The sequence below is a fragment of the Anneissia japonica genome, unplaced genomic scaffold, assembly GCF_011630105.1.
Source record: "Anneissia japonica isolate Jap-2015-1 unplaced genomic scaffold, ASM1163010v1 scaffold699_len907043_cov185, whole genome shotgun sequence".
Classification (NCBI taxonomy): Eukaryota; Metazoa; Echinodermata; class Crinoidea; order Comatulida; family Comatulidae; genus Anneissia; species Anneissia japonica.
Window position 1 is genome coordinate 232417 of NW_022722982.1, and position 15653 is coordinate 248069.

At 34.1% G+C, this 15653-nt stretch overlaps 1 long non-coding RNA gene across 2 annotated transcripts in view; it reads left to right on the forward strand.

Annotated features, from left to right (window-relative positions):
• Positions 1 to 2281: 2281 nt before the first annotated feature.
• LOC117112072 overlaps positions 2282 to 15653 on the forward strand; it is a 25209-nt gene continuing 11837 nt past the window's right edge. Inside the window, exons 1-4 of one of the 2 annotated variants that reach the window (XR_004445970.1) lie at positions 2282 to 2360; positions 9516 to 9683; positions 10260 to 10382; positions 11830 to 11898. This is a non-coding gene — a long non-coding RNA (uncharacterized LOC117112072). The remainder of the gene's footprint in view (positions 2361 to 9515; positions 9684 to 10259; positions 10383 to 11829; positions 11899 to 15653) is intronic. The other variant, XR_004445969.1, reaches the window with a different exon arrangement.

Below are 15653 nucleotides of genomic sequence, written 5' to 3' on the forward strand. Positions count from 1 at the left end.
AGCGAATGGAAAGAATAACAATTACGCATGACTCATGAATTTTGTCTACCTATTTCGATTAAGTGATAAGTCTTCCATAAGTTTACAAACTCCAGTGTTACGTTGACCGTCTCGCAATGACGTCATAATAATCAGTGGCAGGTTCAAGTGGGGCCGAGCCGACACTAATTTTTTCAAAATTATTTTTTAAAAATGGAAAAAAAACAAAGGAAAATTATAATTGGAATTTAGGTCCGAGAGTGCCATTTCCGGCAATCTAGAGGTGTCAAATAAACAATTTTCTTTCCTCAGCCCCAACCATGGTGGGGCTGAGGTGATCTACTTTCCCAACATGCAAGTCCCTCCCTGTTCCCCTCTAATTTGCTTTCCTGCAGCCGCCACTGATAATAATAAATTAAGTAAATCAACTTTATGTTTGTGAAATCAAAATGCTAACTTATGTTTTGTGTGCTCCCTATCTCCCTAGTCCTGTTTGGTCGTAAATTCGACCGTATTATTTCCACTCACAATAATTTATCGCAATATTACTTACACAAAAGTGAAATTCTGAAAGAGGAGAAAAGGAAAAACCTCTTGATTGATTTTAAAAGTACTGTACATGCAAAAAGACTAAATTAATGACTGTTTTAAGTTTATCTTATTTGTTTTTCATAGTTCGAATTTTGAATACGTTACAAGCTAATCAGTAGATAATACAGTAAATCATTATTTTTATGAATTTTAGTTTGCACGAAATATATAAGCGGGCATAAATATGACTAAAAAGGATAATTATAAAAACTTTTTATGATGAGTATTTCAGTGGCAGATTCAAGGGGCCCAGCCGGCCCATCATTACTATTTTTTTCCCGAAATTTAAAAGTGCAGAAAAATTAAAATTATATTCCAAATTCAGTCTGAGAGTGCCATTTCCGACCAACTGGAGATGCCATAATCATAAATTTTCTTACCTCAGCCCCAAACATGGTGGGGCTGAGGTGGTATATACAGCTACGCTCTCCATCTGTAAAAGTCCTTCTCTGGGCCCAGTCTATTTCAAATTACTAGATCCGCCACTGGATATTTTGAAAATTTCGTATGGAAATAAATGTTAATTGCATTGCTTAAAATCAATTAATATGCTATATGCGCCAGAGCTTCTCGGAAACTTCGTCCCCTGGTCCCCAACCATTGCTTGGGCATACGGCCCAATGCTTTATTTATCATCTCGTCCCCCCTCCCCCCCCCCGGATCGACGCCCTTGGTTTCCCCTCTTACCCTGGTGACGTAATGATGATGAATTTTACTAAAAGAGTATCATTTCCGGTCAGTTAGAGGTACTACTTACCAATTTTCGCGCCTCAGTCCCATGGGCTGAGATGGGTATGAACTCACGGCTTAAAGTAGGTAAAGTGAAGTAAATACGTCAAGACAAAAGTTTTATAGTTTTATTTTCAATGGTACATAACACAGATTAATTAGATCGCTATGATTGCCGAAAATCTCTGATAGAAGATTATGAGAATTGTTGGCGCTTCATTTTGACTATAACGGTGATGTGATGATGATATTGATTTTTTTTTCTATATAAGAGTGTCATTTCTGGCTATCTAGAGGTATTACCCAACTTTTCGATCCTTAGCCCCAATGGTGTGGCTGAGATGAGTGTGGACTCACGGCTTTGAGTAGGTAAAGTGAATAGGCCTACATAAAAGACAATGTTTTGAAGTTGAATTTTCTATGGTAGGCCTACATCACATAGATTATTTAGATCACTATCAGTGCTGAAAATCGATGATAAAAGATCATGAGAAATTTGTTGGCGCTTCATTTTGACTATAAGTTTGATGTGATGATGATGCATTTTACTATGAGTGTCATTTCCAGATCTAGCTATAGAGAGTGATTTTCTCATATTTTTTGCACCTTAGCGCCAACCATGGTGGGGCATAATGGTGTTTCACCGAATAAATCCAATCCAATCCAATGATCGCAAAAGTTATTTTCCGGGGTTCCAGACCATCCGATTCGGTTTTTGTGTTTCGTTTTCACTGTATAGTTTTATATTTATAGTTTTTTTTTATAATGTTATCTGTATGTATATATTTGTGTATTACTCGCTCTGGAAATAAAATTTCATGTACTTTGCTTGTATATGACAATAAATGAAATTTTGAATCTTGAATCTTTTATCTTTTATTTCTGCGAGTCGAGTCAAGAGATTAGCATTTACACTGTACATGCAAAAACTCTCATCAAGTCGCAACAAAAGCGCGCCCTCTATTTAATACAATGCAGTAAACTTTGTGTTTGTTGCCAGCTGCAGGAAAAGCGTGTGTGTATCATGGGTGTTTGAAGGCCTGAATTTTCGTTATTTCAAGGTCATTTCAATACAATTTCTATCAAATTTATTTGACGTGGCCGCTCTGAATGTGAAGATATTAGAATAAGCTTATTATTAGGGCCTAGGCTTGCTAGGCCTGCTGTCTCCTACTAGGGCCTACGTAATAATTACTACCTAGGGCCTAAGCCCTAGCCTAGCCTAGCTCAGCCTAGGATAATTGTGTAGCCTAGGCTAGCCTATTTATCTATTTCTCTAGCAGCAAGGAGGTCTGCTAAGGCCTACTGTAGTGTAACTTAGTACTGCTACTAGGGTAGGCTAGGCCTTAGAGAGAAAGGAGTATGGCCTACTTACAATTACATACACGCAAGGTCTGTCTCGCCTTACGCTCAACAAGGACCAAAATCTCTCATAAATGTAATATTGTCAAAAATATATATATAATTTGTAGCTATCGCACTAAATATTCATCATTCATACTGTACTTAAAGTTAGTTTTGTTATACATTCAAACACAAATATATGGCGCACTACAACTGGGTTAAGTTTGATTTGCTTTCTATTATAACACCTCTCATCCAATCAAATGGAGTTGCCTTAAATATCGCAGACCATTCACGTCGCACGGTTTACATTTTTCTAGCGGAGTAAATCATGTTTGATACAAATTTCTCAGAGAAACTTACAATCAAGTTGGCAACAACCAACAAACCAGCACATTTGTTTGATCTGTCTTCCGAAATGTTCAAAACGGCCAAAAGAAAGAGCACTGCTCGAACTAAATATGTTTAGAGATATAGTAATATTTTTTTCCTGATGTCTCTTTCATTACAGTATTATATAATTTTACTTTTTTTTATTGGTATCTCATGTATTGTTCGGTAAAAATTTAAATATTTCTCTTAATAATAGTTTTTCGATCAAATAAGATCAAACTAGCTGCATCAAGAGGATCAAAGGACACTGGGGAAGAAAAGTCTGGGGCAGGGTGGGCATGCCCCAGACATTTTCTTCTAGTGGAGGGGTTTTTAAAACAAAAGTCTCGCGTCTGCAAATTAGTCGAACTTTGCATGTATGTAATTACTAGGCCTGCCTATACTAGCCTATGGTATGCCTAGAGAATCACATGACCCTCCAGTTCGAGACCACTTTTTCAAATTCTCTTCAGATGTTGCAAGTGTAATTTTTCAAGACAACTTGTCTTGGCAAGCCCACATCGCTTGTAAAAAGTGCAAAGATGACCTACAAACTAAAACGGTCACATTATTTTCTCTGCTCTGTCATTAGACTGGTCTTGACCCAAAAGCAACAAAATCAAATAGAAAAAATCCAAAAACATGCATTTAAGAGCATCTTGCCCAATATCTCCTTTGATTCTGCCTTGGTCATTTTCAAATTACCTTGTCCACATGACCGCTTATTGCAATTATGTAAGCAGTACTTCCTGAAGCTGAAGGATAGAGATCACCAACTGAATTACATTCTATCCCTTTCCCTGACCACAATTACAACCTGAAACAAATAGATACAACAAACTATTAAACTATGGTATTTTTACATATTTTTTTTTCATTAAGAGTGCGTATGTGATCAGATTGGCATGTAGTGAATACTACAAGAACTACCAACATTTTAGCTTTACTATGGTACCAACCACTTTATTCTAATCACAATCTGTGACACGAACAGTAAAATGAAAATGACTCACTTTTGGAGATTTACGCAATTTTGCACAATGAAGCTGAGATAATCGCGATTTCATGGAAGTAAATCAATACTGCTCTATGCTAATGTAAACAAACAAATAGTGAAATACTTACGATCCAGACTGAATATAGTGTTCAAATTGTTAGTACATGTCGGTAATTACCCCATATATCGGATTCCGTAAAAAAACCTGATACACGGAGATCTCCTTGTTTGGCAGTCAAGCGTTGCGTTACCAAAAACAGAGATCTCCGTGTTTGGCAGGCAGAGTGGTAATGAACACTAGAGTGTTAATGAATGCTAATTCACTCTGTGTCCTCCTCCCTTGACCAATGGTTCCCTCAATTTTTTAGGTTTTCTTCATTGTCTCCTTTTTTTTTTTTTGTATGTTTTATTGTTTGTCATTTTTCTAGTATTTCTCCTTTTTGTGTTTTTGGTTTTACATTAAATTTTAGTTTCATTTTTGAAATTTTGTCTGTGCATTTTTCTGACCTGTTAGCTTTTTTTTTTTTAATTGAATTTTGAATAATGATTACGAATATTTGTGTGTATTTTTGATATGACTTGAATCTTAATTGCATTTTATTGTAAATTTAATCTATGTATTTTTCATATGACTAAAATAAAGAGAAATTTAATTGATTGATTGATTGGTTGATTTGAAGTGCGACTGAACTAGGCCAAGTAAGTGAAAGCTTCATTACACAATGCTAGTGCAGTTTGTCCATTGCATGATAGACGGTGACAGCAACATAGCGCAGAAAATCAGATGAAAGGAAAATGCATTTTTTAGGATTTGCAATCCATTCAACTGTCCTAATATTATAATATGATTATTTGCCCAGTAAGTAATTCATCCTTTCAAAAAACGCAAAATGTTGTCAAAGTTACAGTATTAGGCATTTTTCGTTTTGACTACGCGGCCAGTCCACTACGAACTAATGGAGTGTGACGGCAACACCAAGACAATGTTCGCGTGGTAGACCAAGAGCTGTTTTCGTTTTTTTAAGGCGACTACGACGACGCAGCACACACGTAGGCCTACGGAGGGGAGTTAGTCGACCATGGTTTTATTACCAGAGAACAAATGTTCCCTTGTTTTATATTTGAAAAAGGAAATGTGAAAAAAAAAAACTTTAGCCAAATACTGTATACAAAATAAAAAGTTTCCAATAAACACTGAGTGATGTTTCGCTGTTGGCTAGGATCTAGGCCTACCTAGGCTAGGCTAGGCCTAGCCTAGGCCCTGGTGTCAAAAAAAGAGTCGTTACCGGGAGTAGAGGGGTGTCAGGCCTGCTCAGGCAATTTGCCAAATGCAACGATGATGTACAAATAAATAACAATTTTAAACAGAGGTATTTTAATTTATATAGCAAGGCATGATCCACGATATCAAGGGCGGATGCCCTAGCTAGCGGCACCAGATAATGTGTTTTCTCCTAGCCCTACCCGAAATCCACCCTGACAAGGCTAGGCTAGCCTAGGCTAAGGCTCTTTTTTCACTATCCCCTGATTTACCTAAATTTATGTTGTGACTATTCATTCCTCATTTATTGCATGTGTATAAATAGGCCTTTATATAAAACATTTAATTACTCACGTACTTGTTTTAATAATTAATTCATTATAAACGAACAATGCTCGATCGCGGATGCAATGAAAAATGCAACCCCCAACAAAAAAGTTACCAGCAGTTTGCTAAACAATCCGGTGATCTGATTGGTCACTATTAGGGTAGTCGCCATTACGCCAAATTCAGAAATTGGGGTTGTCGCGGAAGCTGTCACAACGCCGATTTAGCCAGTAAGGTTTGTGAGCATGCGCAGATGTCTGTTACGCTCTATTAGTTCGTAGTAGACTGGCCGCGTAGTCAAAACGAAAAATGCCTATTGTAACCAAGTAGTAAACGGAAAGCATATTTGAGGCCCCTCATGCTGGCGATGTTGCCACTCTCTAATTGTAACCCACCCGAAAAACCAAAAAATGATCCAGGGTTTCATCGAAAAATTTCCATCAATGATTTTAATAATTGAATAAAAACAGAAAATTTTGGAACAGGCTTCATTGAGATATCTACTGTCAGCCATGGCATACTGTACAAGCTTTGATACTCTGCACCAGTGTATAATTCAGTATCCATAATTTTATTTCTCAAATGTGATTGTAGTCAAACAATGGAAAACCTTCATGTACAGGTGTCAGCTACCAAGAGAAATTTCTTAAATCAAAACTATGTAAATGTGAAGAAGGCAATAACAGCAGCATTTGAAATAGTTGAGTGAATGACTTTGATTGTATCATAGTTTGTTCATTCAATCAGAACATGTTCTGGACAAATACTGTTAGCGACTAATTTTTGTGGTCTTAATAAATTAAAATGTGTAATAGAAACACTAGAAATAATTTTTTGGCCAAGGGCACATTTTCATGGAATTGCCCAACATGTACTATATTTGAAAATGTCGAAATGTTATTTATATTACAAAATTTTTACTTTAATAAAAGTTACATTACTTGGTTTTTGCATTTATATTCTTTATTATTTTGTTAATTAATACATGTACATTTTTTTCTTAATTGGTATTACGATACATATCTGTATGTATATCAACATAATGATGAGCACCCATTTTGCCACTTTTTTAGTATGATATAAGCAAAGTAGCATCTCAAAACAATATGTGTCATAAAGGAAGGAAAATGCACCATCCCTATGCACTCATTCAAAAGAAAATCCTGTATGCTGATGAGTTTAAGCTAATTGATAGCTAATATGCAGGTAATAATTCTATTCAAGGAACATAAAAAAATCTCACTTGAAAGTGTTGTGGGACCTTTGATCTTGATTTCAGAAAAATGAGGTTGCTCTACTTTTTCCTTTGTTCCAACACCCAGCATTACTCGAAGCATTCCCATTAAGTATTTACCCCATCAGTTATAATTTATCAGGGCTGTTAGATTCTGGGTTCATTCATTTGTGACCTGTTTAACCTTTGTTTCACCAAATACGAATTTATGTGAAATCTGAACAATTTCTTTTTTAGATGATGATCATAATTTGGTTTGCAATGCACTATTCATAAATAAATTATTAGTTGATAATATTTGTATTAGATGGTTAGTAATAGTTGAGAAGATGCTTGACAATAGAAACCTGAACTTAATGATTATTTATTTGTTTATTTTTAACAAATTCTGTATATTTTTGTAGTATCAAATCTGAAATAATGTTTGATAATTTTTGAGGGTCACCTTGAAATATGTCTGAGATCAATCACAAATTAATTTAATTAATTATTTAAAGTTTCATATTTTTCTGAAAAGTTACAGTAGTCCTACTTTATTACAAGATGGTATACATGACATTTTTATGGTAAAGTATGATCTGTCTGTCATTAGGGTTCCAGTAAGTAGGGCTACCATACCATATGATAGTTAGGTCTGTCATTAAGGTTACAGTAAGTCATTTTTTTGTAAAGGTATAGTCGGCAGGGGGTGGCGCCAGGGTTTGCCCGAAGTGGTGGCCAAGGTCCCCGACGAGAGCATAGTGGGTGTGGTTGGGTGTTGCTCAGAATCTTTCAAAAGTGGTCGGGGTGGGGGCCAAAGTCCCCCCAAAAATATGAGAATTTACGCGTTTCAAATGCTTATTTCTACATATGTAGAAAATACATGATTTTTCCTCTCCCGACGAATTGTGGTTTTTCTCCCCGCTGTCGCCACCCCTGATGTTGCGCCTAACTATCATATGGTATGGTAGCACTATGTATCCATTTTTCTGTCTTAATATATTATATTTTCGCTAATAAACATGCAACACTGAATATGCAGACGGAGTGGAAGGGTGGGGGGAGTGTAAGACAAAGTATATCCGTTGGAAGCATTTGGCAAGTGGTCTGGCCCATTACGCAAATATACTAAAGTGGAAATTAAATACCGGTAATAGCAAGAGGGATCCGGGCCCTCCCCAGAAATATTTATTTTCCTTGATGCTAGGAAATGCTACTACATTTTGAGGATGTACGGTAAGAATGGCCCCGGTAAAAATGGCTCAGGAAACAATGGTCCCGGAAAAAATGGCCCCGGCAAAAATGGCCCCGGCAAAAATGGCCCCGGCAAAAATGGCCCCGGTAAAAATAGCCCCAAGTGACAGGTGGGTAAAAATGGCCCCAATAATAAAATTCTGTATTAAAACTGATTTTTTTAAAATCATATGCATTTTTATAACTAAAATAATTTAGTTTTTAAAAGGAATCTAACATCAAATAAATTGCCATTTACATTTTACTTTTTGGATATTCAATGATAAAATATTCACAGATAAAAAAAAGCCATGAATAACACTTTATTTTTTTTCCATTAAAATGTTAAAAAATAGCAACAACATAATCAATAAATCAACATAAATTATGCATTTATTAATACTAAAATAATTAATTTGTGGCCAATTTCACGGAAGCGGAATTACAATTTTCTAGAAATTCAATCCGGGTATTCGTAAACCCCACAAACAATGGGTTGATATGAACATCAAATTATTATTTATTTTTTTAAGAAAAAGAGAGTTCTACAATCATAATTAAAGGGTTTGGATGGGGTTCGCAGTGTGTTTGGAGGTTTGTGGTGTATTTGCAAGTATTTTTTCACAAAAAAAAATCAACATTTTAGCTAAAAAATAGGTTCTTATGAATATTTAATTTCTTATTGATATACCTAGTGAGTCAATCACAATTGAATTGTTTGGTTTTCTACAGTGTGTTTTGGGAGGTTTGTGCGATTTAGCAATACCATTATTATAGTAATAATATCTAATGATAATAATTAAATACTTAGACCTAACAGCCGCCCATACAAAAAAGATCTATTAATTAGTCAATCAGCAGGGTACTCCTAGAGCTACTCATAGGAGTTAAAAACTAAGTTATTTTAGTTCTCAACTATGCATATGGTTAATGTTGATTTATTAATTCAATTTTTGCTACAGGTTATTTTACAGCATTTAAATTTTTTTTATTTTTTTAACTTTTATAATTGAGGGCCATTTTTTTTATTTATTGATTCCATTCTTGCTTATTACATTATTTAAATATTTGAAGATTTGAAAAAAAAATATCATTTCTATTACTGAATTTTTTCATTGGGGCCATTTTTACCTACTTGTCATTTGGGGCCATTTTTACTGGGGCCATTTTTACCGGGGCCATTTTTCCCTGGGCCATTTTTACCAGGGCCATTTTTACCTACAACCTATTTTGAGAGGCCTATAGGTTGACTAAACATCCTACAAATTTCAGGTTTTTCTGTTTTAATGTACTATGATATTAATATAACAGTATTTTGGATAGACAAAAATAAAATCATACTGTGCACATTTTGTCCCTAATCCTTCCAAAATTCGGCATGTACATGGAACGAGGTAGTTTGAAGGGTGTCTGGGTTCTTTAGATAAGCACTTTCTTTCATTATTTTTTTTTTTTTTTTCAAATTTCAGGGCTTCTACTGTGTTAGTATGGAAAAAGGATGATGATCATGACGCTGATAACAGGACGACGGATCCTTTCATAGGAAGGATACAAAGGCATAGTGTAGAAGAGTGTTGTCTTTGGCTTTCAGGTGACTGAGTCTACCCTGACATTGTTTTTGCCTTTGAACAAACTCTGTAAGTGAAGACATAAACCATTTGAAATCTTAAAACCAATGATTATTCTGGAAATTCCAAATTATCGTAACAAGTACTTTAATGCTTTTAACCTAGTATTTAGTAATGTGTTTCCAAATTACAGTACTTCAGTAACTTTTCTGAACAGGAGCATGACTAGGATTTTTGGCGGCTGAGCCGGAATGGAAATGGCACCCCTTTCCTCCTTGGAGGTTTTTTATTCTGTGAAAGAAAGGAAAAATATGATCTTTTTGGAATTTGGAACTATGGTGTAATAGTACTTGATTTTATGCTTCTTTTTTCCATATGAAATGTTTTTTTACACATATCTGAAGTGCAATATAACTATTTATTAGTTCAACTCATAATAGGTTTCAACTATTGATTGAACGATTTTAATGTTCACAGTAACTCTACCTATACCTTTTTTTAACCAACATAATGTACTACTATTTTGTATCTTTTATTTATTGTTTTGTTCTTTTTAGATAACCATTTTAATTATTTGTCTGCAGTGATTTTTCATATGGCTTTACATTTATAAATATTTATTTGTCTTGTGCTGTTCCCCATAAGGCCTTGGCTGGAGTAAAAAAAAGCAGTCTAGAAAATATGAATACTGCCCTCTGTTGATGAGTAAGATCAGTTTGCTAATGATGAGTAAAATTATTGGACCTCCTTGGAGCTGCTGAATTTTTGGTAAGCTTATTATTCATGTTTATTGTTTCCTGTTAGTATAGAGAGTTGGCAGATCATTGATTATTCATGCATAACTGAAGTGAACGACAGCCCTCATGCAATTATGATATTGCTTACTGTCGACATGTATTGTTTTTTATCCATTGCACAGTAATAGAAATGTTGAAATTTTTGTGTGTGGTAAATGAGTCTCCCTTGCACACTAATAGTATGCATACTATGATCTTGTTGCAATGTTGTTAAAGTTATACAATAATTTTTATAAAGAAAATTTTGTAAAAATTTGTTGGATCGTTTTAATATGTTTTCTGTATTTCTTTAGGATATGCACATCACTTTTGACTTTTGTGTGACAGTTGATATGTTATTGCTTGGCATTATATTCATTTGAATATATTCATACATTAGTTCATTAGTATTAGTATTAACTGATTTAATGTTTCTGAAACATTTCTGAATTCCAAAAGCAAAAAAATAATGTTAATCAAACCAGATTTTTAAAATTTTAACATTAATGAAATTGATAATCCAAAAATCTAGATTTCATGTTTCAAATAATAATACTGAAAATTTCATGAAATTGAATGTGGTGTTGAAAAGCTAGCATGGAGGTATTACTTTGACACAAATGAGGCACATTGCTGCGTTACTTGTCTGCTTAACAAAGGTAATTGTAGATACAGATAAAATCCAAATGGTTTTTAATTACAGAATTTTCTTCTTTAAAACAATATTTAAAATGGCTTTGGAATTCATTATTTTAAAGAATATTGACTTGACAAAAGAAAAACTTTAAATAATCTGATTACTGAAGATCTAAATTACAAAAGCAGCTACCGTAAGTTCATAAAATTGGTCAAATATTCTGAAAAGGGAACATTCACACCAGTTATATTTTATATGCCTAAAAGTGGTGAATATTATTATTAATTAGAACAATTCTAAATTTATTTGTTAATTGTGTTTCATAAAGCATGATTCGATGATGATAATAATAATGATTATATATATACTGTCTCTTATACACATCTAGATAATAAGTTCTTAAAAGTATTTTAACTTCTTGGGTAATTACAGTAATATCATTATCAGTCAAAAGAATACATTTAATAAACCTATAGTTACATAAGGCAGAATATGTAACTAAGCATGAATAAGAATAATCATTATTAATCAAGAAGGAATAACTACAAACTACAAAACAATTTGATAATATAAAAATCTTCTATTAGCAGACTAGATCTAATTTTGAAGGCTCATGAGTGATTAGTGTAGGACAGCGACATATTGACAGGCTGCACATGTCAACAACATACTCTTACAACATGTAATGTACCAATCTTACCAATCGTTCTCACAATTGATTAAAATACTGGCCCTCCTACAGCTCCATTTTATTTTATGTTAGTCGTTAGAAGTTTTTCATAAGGTCGAATGTTCTATTCAGTCCTAGAAAGCATTGGTTGTCCTTGTTTATCGTTTGGAATTAAAGTGTAATTTGTGCAATGTGATATTGGTAAGTTACAAATTGAATTATTCTTTAGATGGCTTTTAAATGTTGAAATAGTTTCTGAAATGTATTTCATTCTAATTGACATCAGAACATTTAGCAACAACCAATATAAATTAACCAAAAAAATACATACCTTATATGGCATAGTTTTTTGCAGATTAATCTTTGGAATTTGTGTTTTTTAATAAAATGTTTATACAGCCATCATTTTGTTCATTCTTTATTATCTGTTTTATGTAACCATCTAGAGGCAGTAAATCACAGTTGATTGAGTAATAAATTTTAAAATAATAAACAGTTAGGGCTAAAATATAAGTGACCAAAAATTTACAGTGTAACAGTTTAACAGAAATTCTGACCAAAGATTGATTATAACCACAAGCTCATAAATCTGTACTTTAAAAATCTATTTTGTAACAAACTTACTATGATTTTCCAAACTGGGGATCTTGAAGAACATGACTGGATGCATGGAAAGTGAAGCATGCATTTGAGCTGAAATCAGGGATTTGCCTTGTGCCCCTCGTGCAAAAGCCTTGTAAGTTCAGGCATTATTGAAATTTCTTAAGATTTAATCAAAGATAACTCATATACATTTTATGGATAAAATCTTTATTAAGATTTTATCCATAAAATGTATATGATATTATGAGTTATCTTTTATTTTATGTAACTTTATTTATTATTTTTTATTTGGACATCAAGGCTTTGTATTCTGAATTTTATTACATTGATCACACAAATACAGCCTATACAGTATGTTTATTGATTAGACCTATCAGTCATAATATTGGATATACATATTTCAAAAGGCCTATACATTTCACATTTGCAAGAAAAGTGAACAGTTAATTGAAATACAAGGACCTCCATTAGTTTCAAGAGCTTCCTACTTCATTGTTCTTTTTTTTAGTGCCCCATAAAGAAAATTGTATAAAATATTAATTAATTGGTTGATTGATTAATACTAGTGTGTAATATCACACTGTATCTTTCGTCATATACCTATTTCTTTTCTCCAACAGTGCCAAGTCCTGTGCCCCTCCCACTTTGTTGCCACAACTGAAAACACACATACAATAATTCTAAATGTCATTAGGTATTATATATTTTATTGTCCAAGGTTAAGTTCTAATTTTAAAACAAGCATACAGAAGCATAAATGTGGTTTCACCACATGACATGACCCATGGGATTGTACTTTGCAGCTTGAATATGTTATTGCCCATTCTGAAATTTATTAGTAGCCTATATTATAGACCTAGATTGCAATCTTTTTAGATGAAAGAAATGGCACGATGTAGAGAGAATTAACAACCATTATGATGAAAGACTAAAATCTTATTGTCCACTCTGAAATTTATTAGTAGCCTATATAGGCCTAAATCTTTATGGATGGAAGAAATGGCATGATGCAGAGAGAATTAACAAGCATGATGATGAGAGTTTGAAATTTACAGTATATCTTAGTATCTGCTTCCCTCATTAATCAGACATGTTACCCATAAAGGACTGATTGAACTCTGTGTCGTATTATGAGGAAACGTAAAAAGGTGATTTCATTATCTTATTGCACAAATTAAGCTCTTATTTTAAAGATGTACTGTCCCTTGCAAAAAAAAACAAAAAAAAAATCATAAAAATCATTTTTTTGAAATTTACTTGCCCATTTTGAAGTAACATAAAAATTATCAACTTAACATAGAAATTAGTGTATTTAAAAAATACTTACCCATAAAAACATCATTTTACAGCGAAAAATGATAGAAACACTTCCAGTCGCTGGAAGTGTTTTATTATTTTTATTATAATTATCCAGTTAAAAAATCAGGGAACACATTTTTTAAATTTAATAATTTCCATGCTCAAGTTAATAATTTGTATGTTACTGCAAAATGAGCAAGTTAATTTAAAAATATTTTTTATGATTTTGGTCATTTTCAAGGGAAAGTACTTTTTTAAAGGGAATTGAATGTTTAAAAAACTGAAATAATAGTTACAGTAGAAGTTAATTATTATGTTGATATAGTTCATTAAAACAAGCTAGGGGGTTGTTTTGTTTCCCTTGAACACATTTGCTTCCAATTATTATGCTAATGATACTCAGTATTGTTTCATCAAAATGTTGGTTGTTATGTGGAATAAGGGTGGGTAAGGAAGGGGTAAGATGTAGGATAGGAAGATGAGAGTTAGGAGTAAATAGGTAAGATGAAGGATGACGATTAGAGAGGCAAGTAATATGTACTTGGGGAGATGAGAATTGCGAGTACTAGAGAGATGGGTTTGATGTAGGATGTGTAGAGTCTGGAGTGAGAGAGAGGTATGGGGTAATGAGAGTCTAAATTAGGGAGTTAAAATGTAGGAATTGGAAATGTATATGGTTAAACATATAAGTATTTCCCTGTTTGGAGTGTCTGCAGATATTATTCTCCTGAAGACGATTGAAGCATCTCGCTCGAAACGTCGAGACTTCCTCAACAACAACAATTCTTTTCAGAACTACTTACGTGGTGTACCACAAGCTTCAACATATATAAAAAGTAAAGAGGTTGGCAAGAGTATATTATGTGGACAGCGTTGGGGCTGGAAGGGCCACTGCCCTGGGAAAAAACATCCTTTTTTTTCTCAAGCTCTAATCTTTATCATTATGTCTGTAAATACCACCCACCGAGGCTCTGCCCTTGGGCAGTGGTGTAATGAAGGGGCCGGAGGCCTGTGGGCAGGGGCCCTTTAGAGGCCCCAGATGCATTGCTAGGGCTGGATATCAATAATAGGCATATTATAATACATACCAAACAAAACAAGCCAATTAAAATCAATAAGTATAGACATTTATTTTACAAAATGTAGACTGGCGATAGTGTTGATAATAAAAATGCCCTAATTACTCAGCAGACTTGGAAAAAGGCCTTGGTTATTAATTTGTAAAAAAAAAAATTAAATTTGCTGGGCCCCTTGAGGGACTGGGGCCTCTGGCTTTAACCAGTGAGAGCTCATAGCTGTTACGCCATTGCCCTTGGGCCTTTGCCAGACCCCCACCATTAGGGCTCGGATTAAGCTGTCCCATGGTAGGGCAATGCCATAGCCAGGATTTTCAAACTGTGTGTGACAATATCAGGGTGGACCCACTTTACACAAAAATTCAAATAATGTAAAGTTGTCCCATTTTACGCCAAAATATGAATAATCTGGACCCATTTTCTTTAAAATTGACCCATTTTAGGCAAAATATGGGAAGTCTAGACCCATTTTCTTTCGAAGTTGACCCATTTTGCACAAAATATGAGAAATCTGGACCCATCTTCTTAAAAGTTGACCCATTTTACACAAAATATGAGAAATCTGGACCCATAATTGTGTGGGATTGTTCCAGTAGTTGGCTACAGCATTTGTGGTAGGTTACTTTGTAACTGGACCGTTTTGAAAATCAGTACTAGGATACTGAAAATGCAATCCAGTAAAAAGGAAGAATAAATAAATGGAGAGAGATGGGTAATGCAAGGTTTTTTATACCTTGTGTAGCAAACTTTTTTTTAAAGATCGTCAGAGGAGCTCGAAAAAGAATCCTAAAACCTATATCATCGCACTCTCTGACAAATATTTAAATAAGAAATATTTTACCAGCTTTATAGAACAAAGATTAAATTCACCTCCCACACTGATTCTCTGCCTTGATACCAATGGCGGCGGAAGCAGGGGTGGGGGCAGGGGGCCATTTTCCCACCCACTTTTTCTACTGGGGGGGGGGGCCTGGCTCT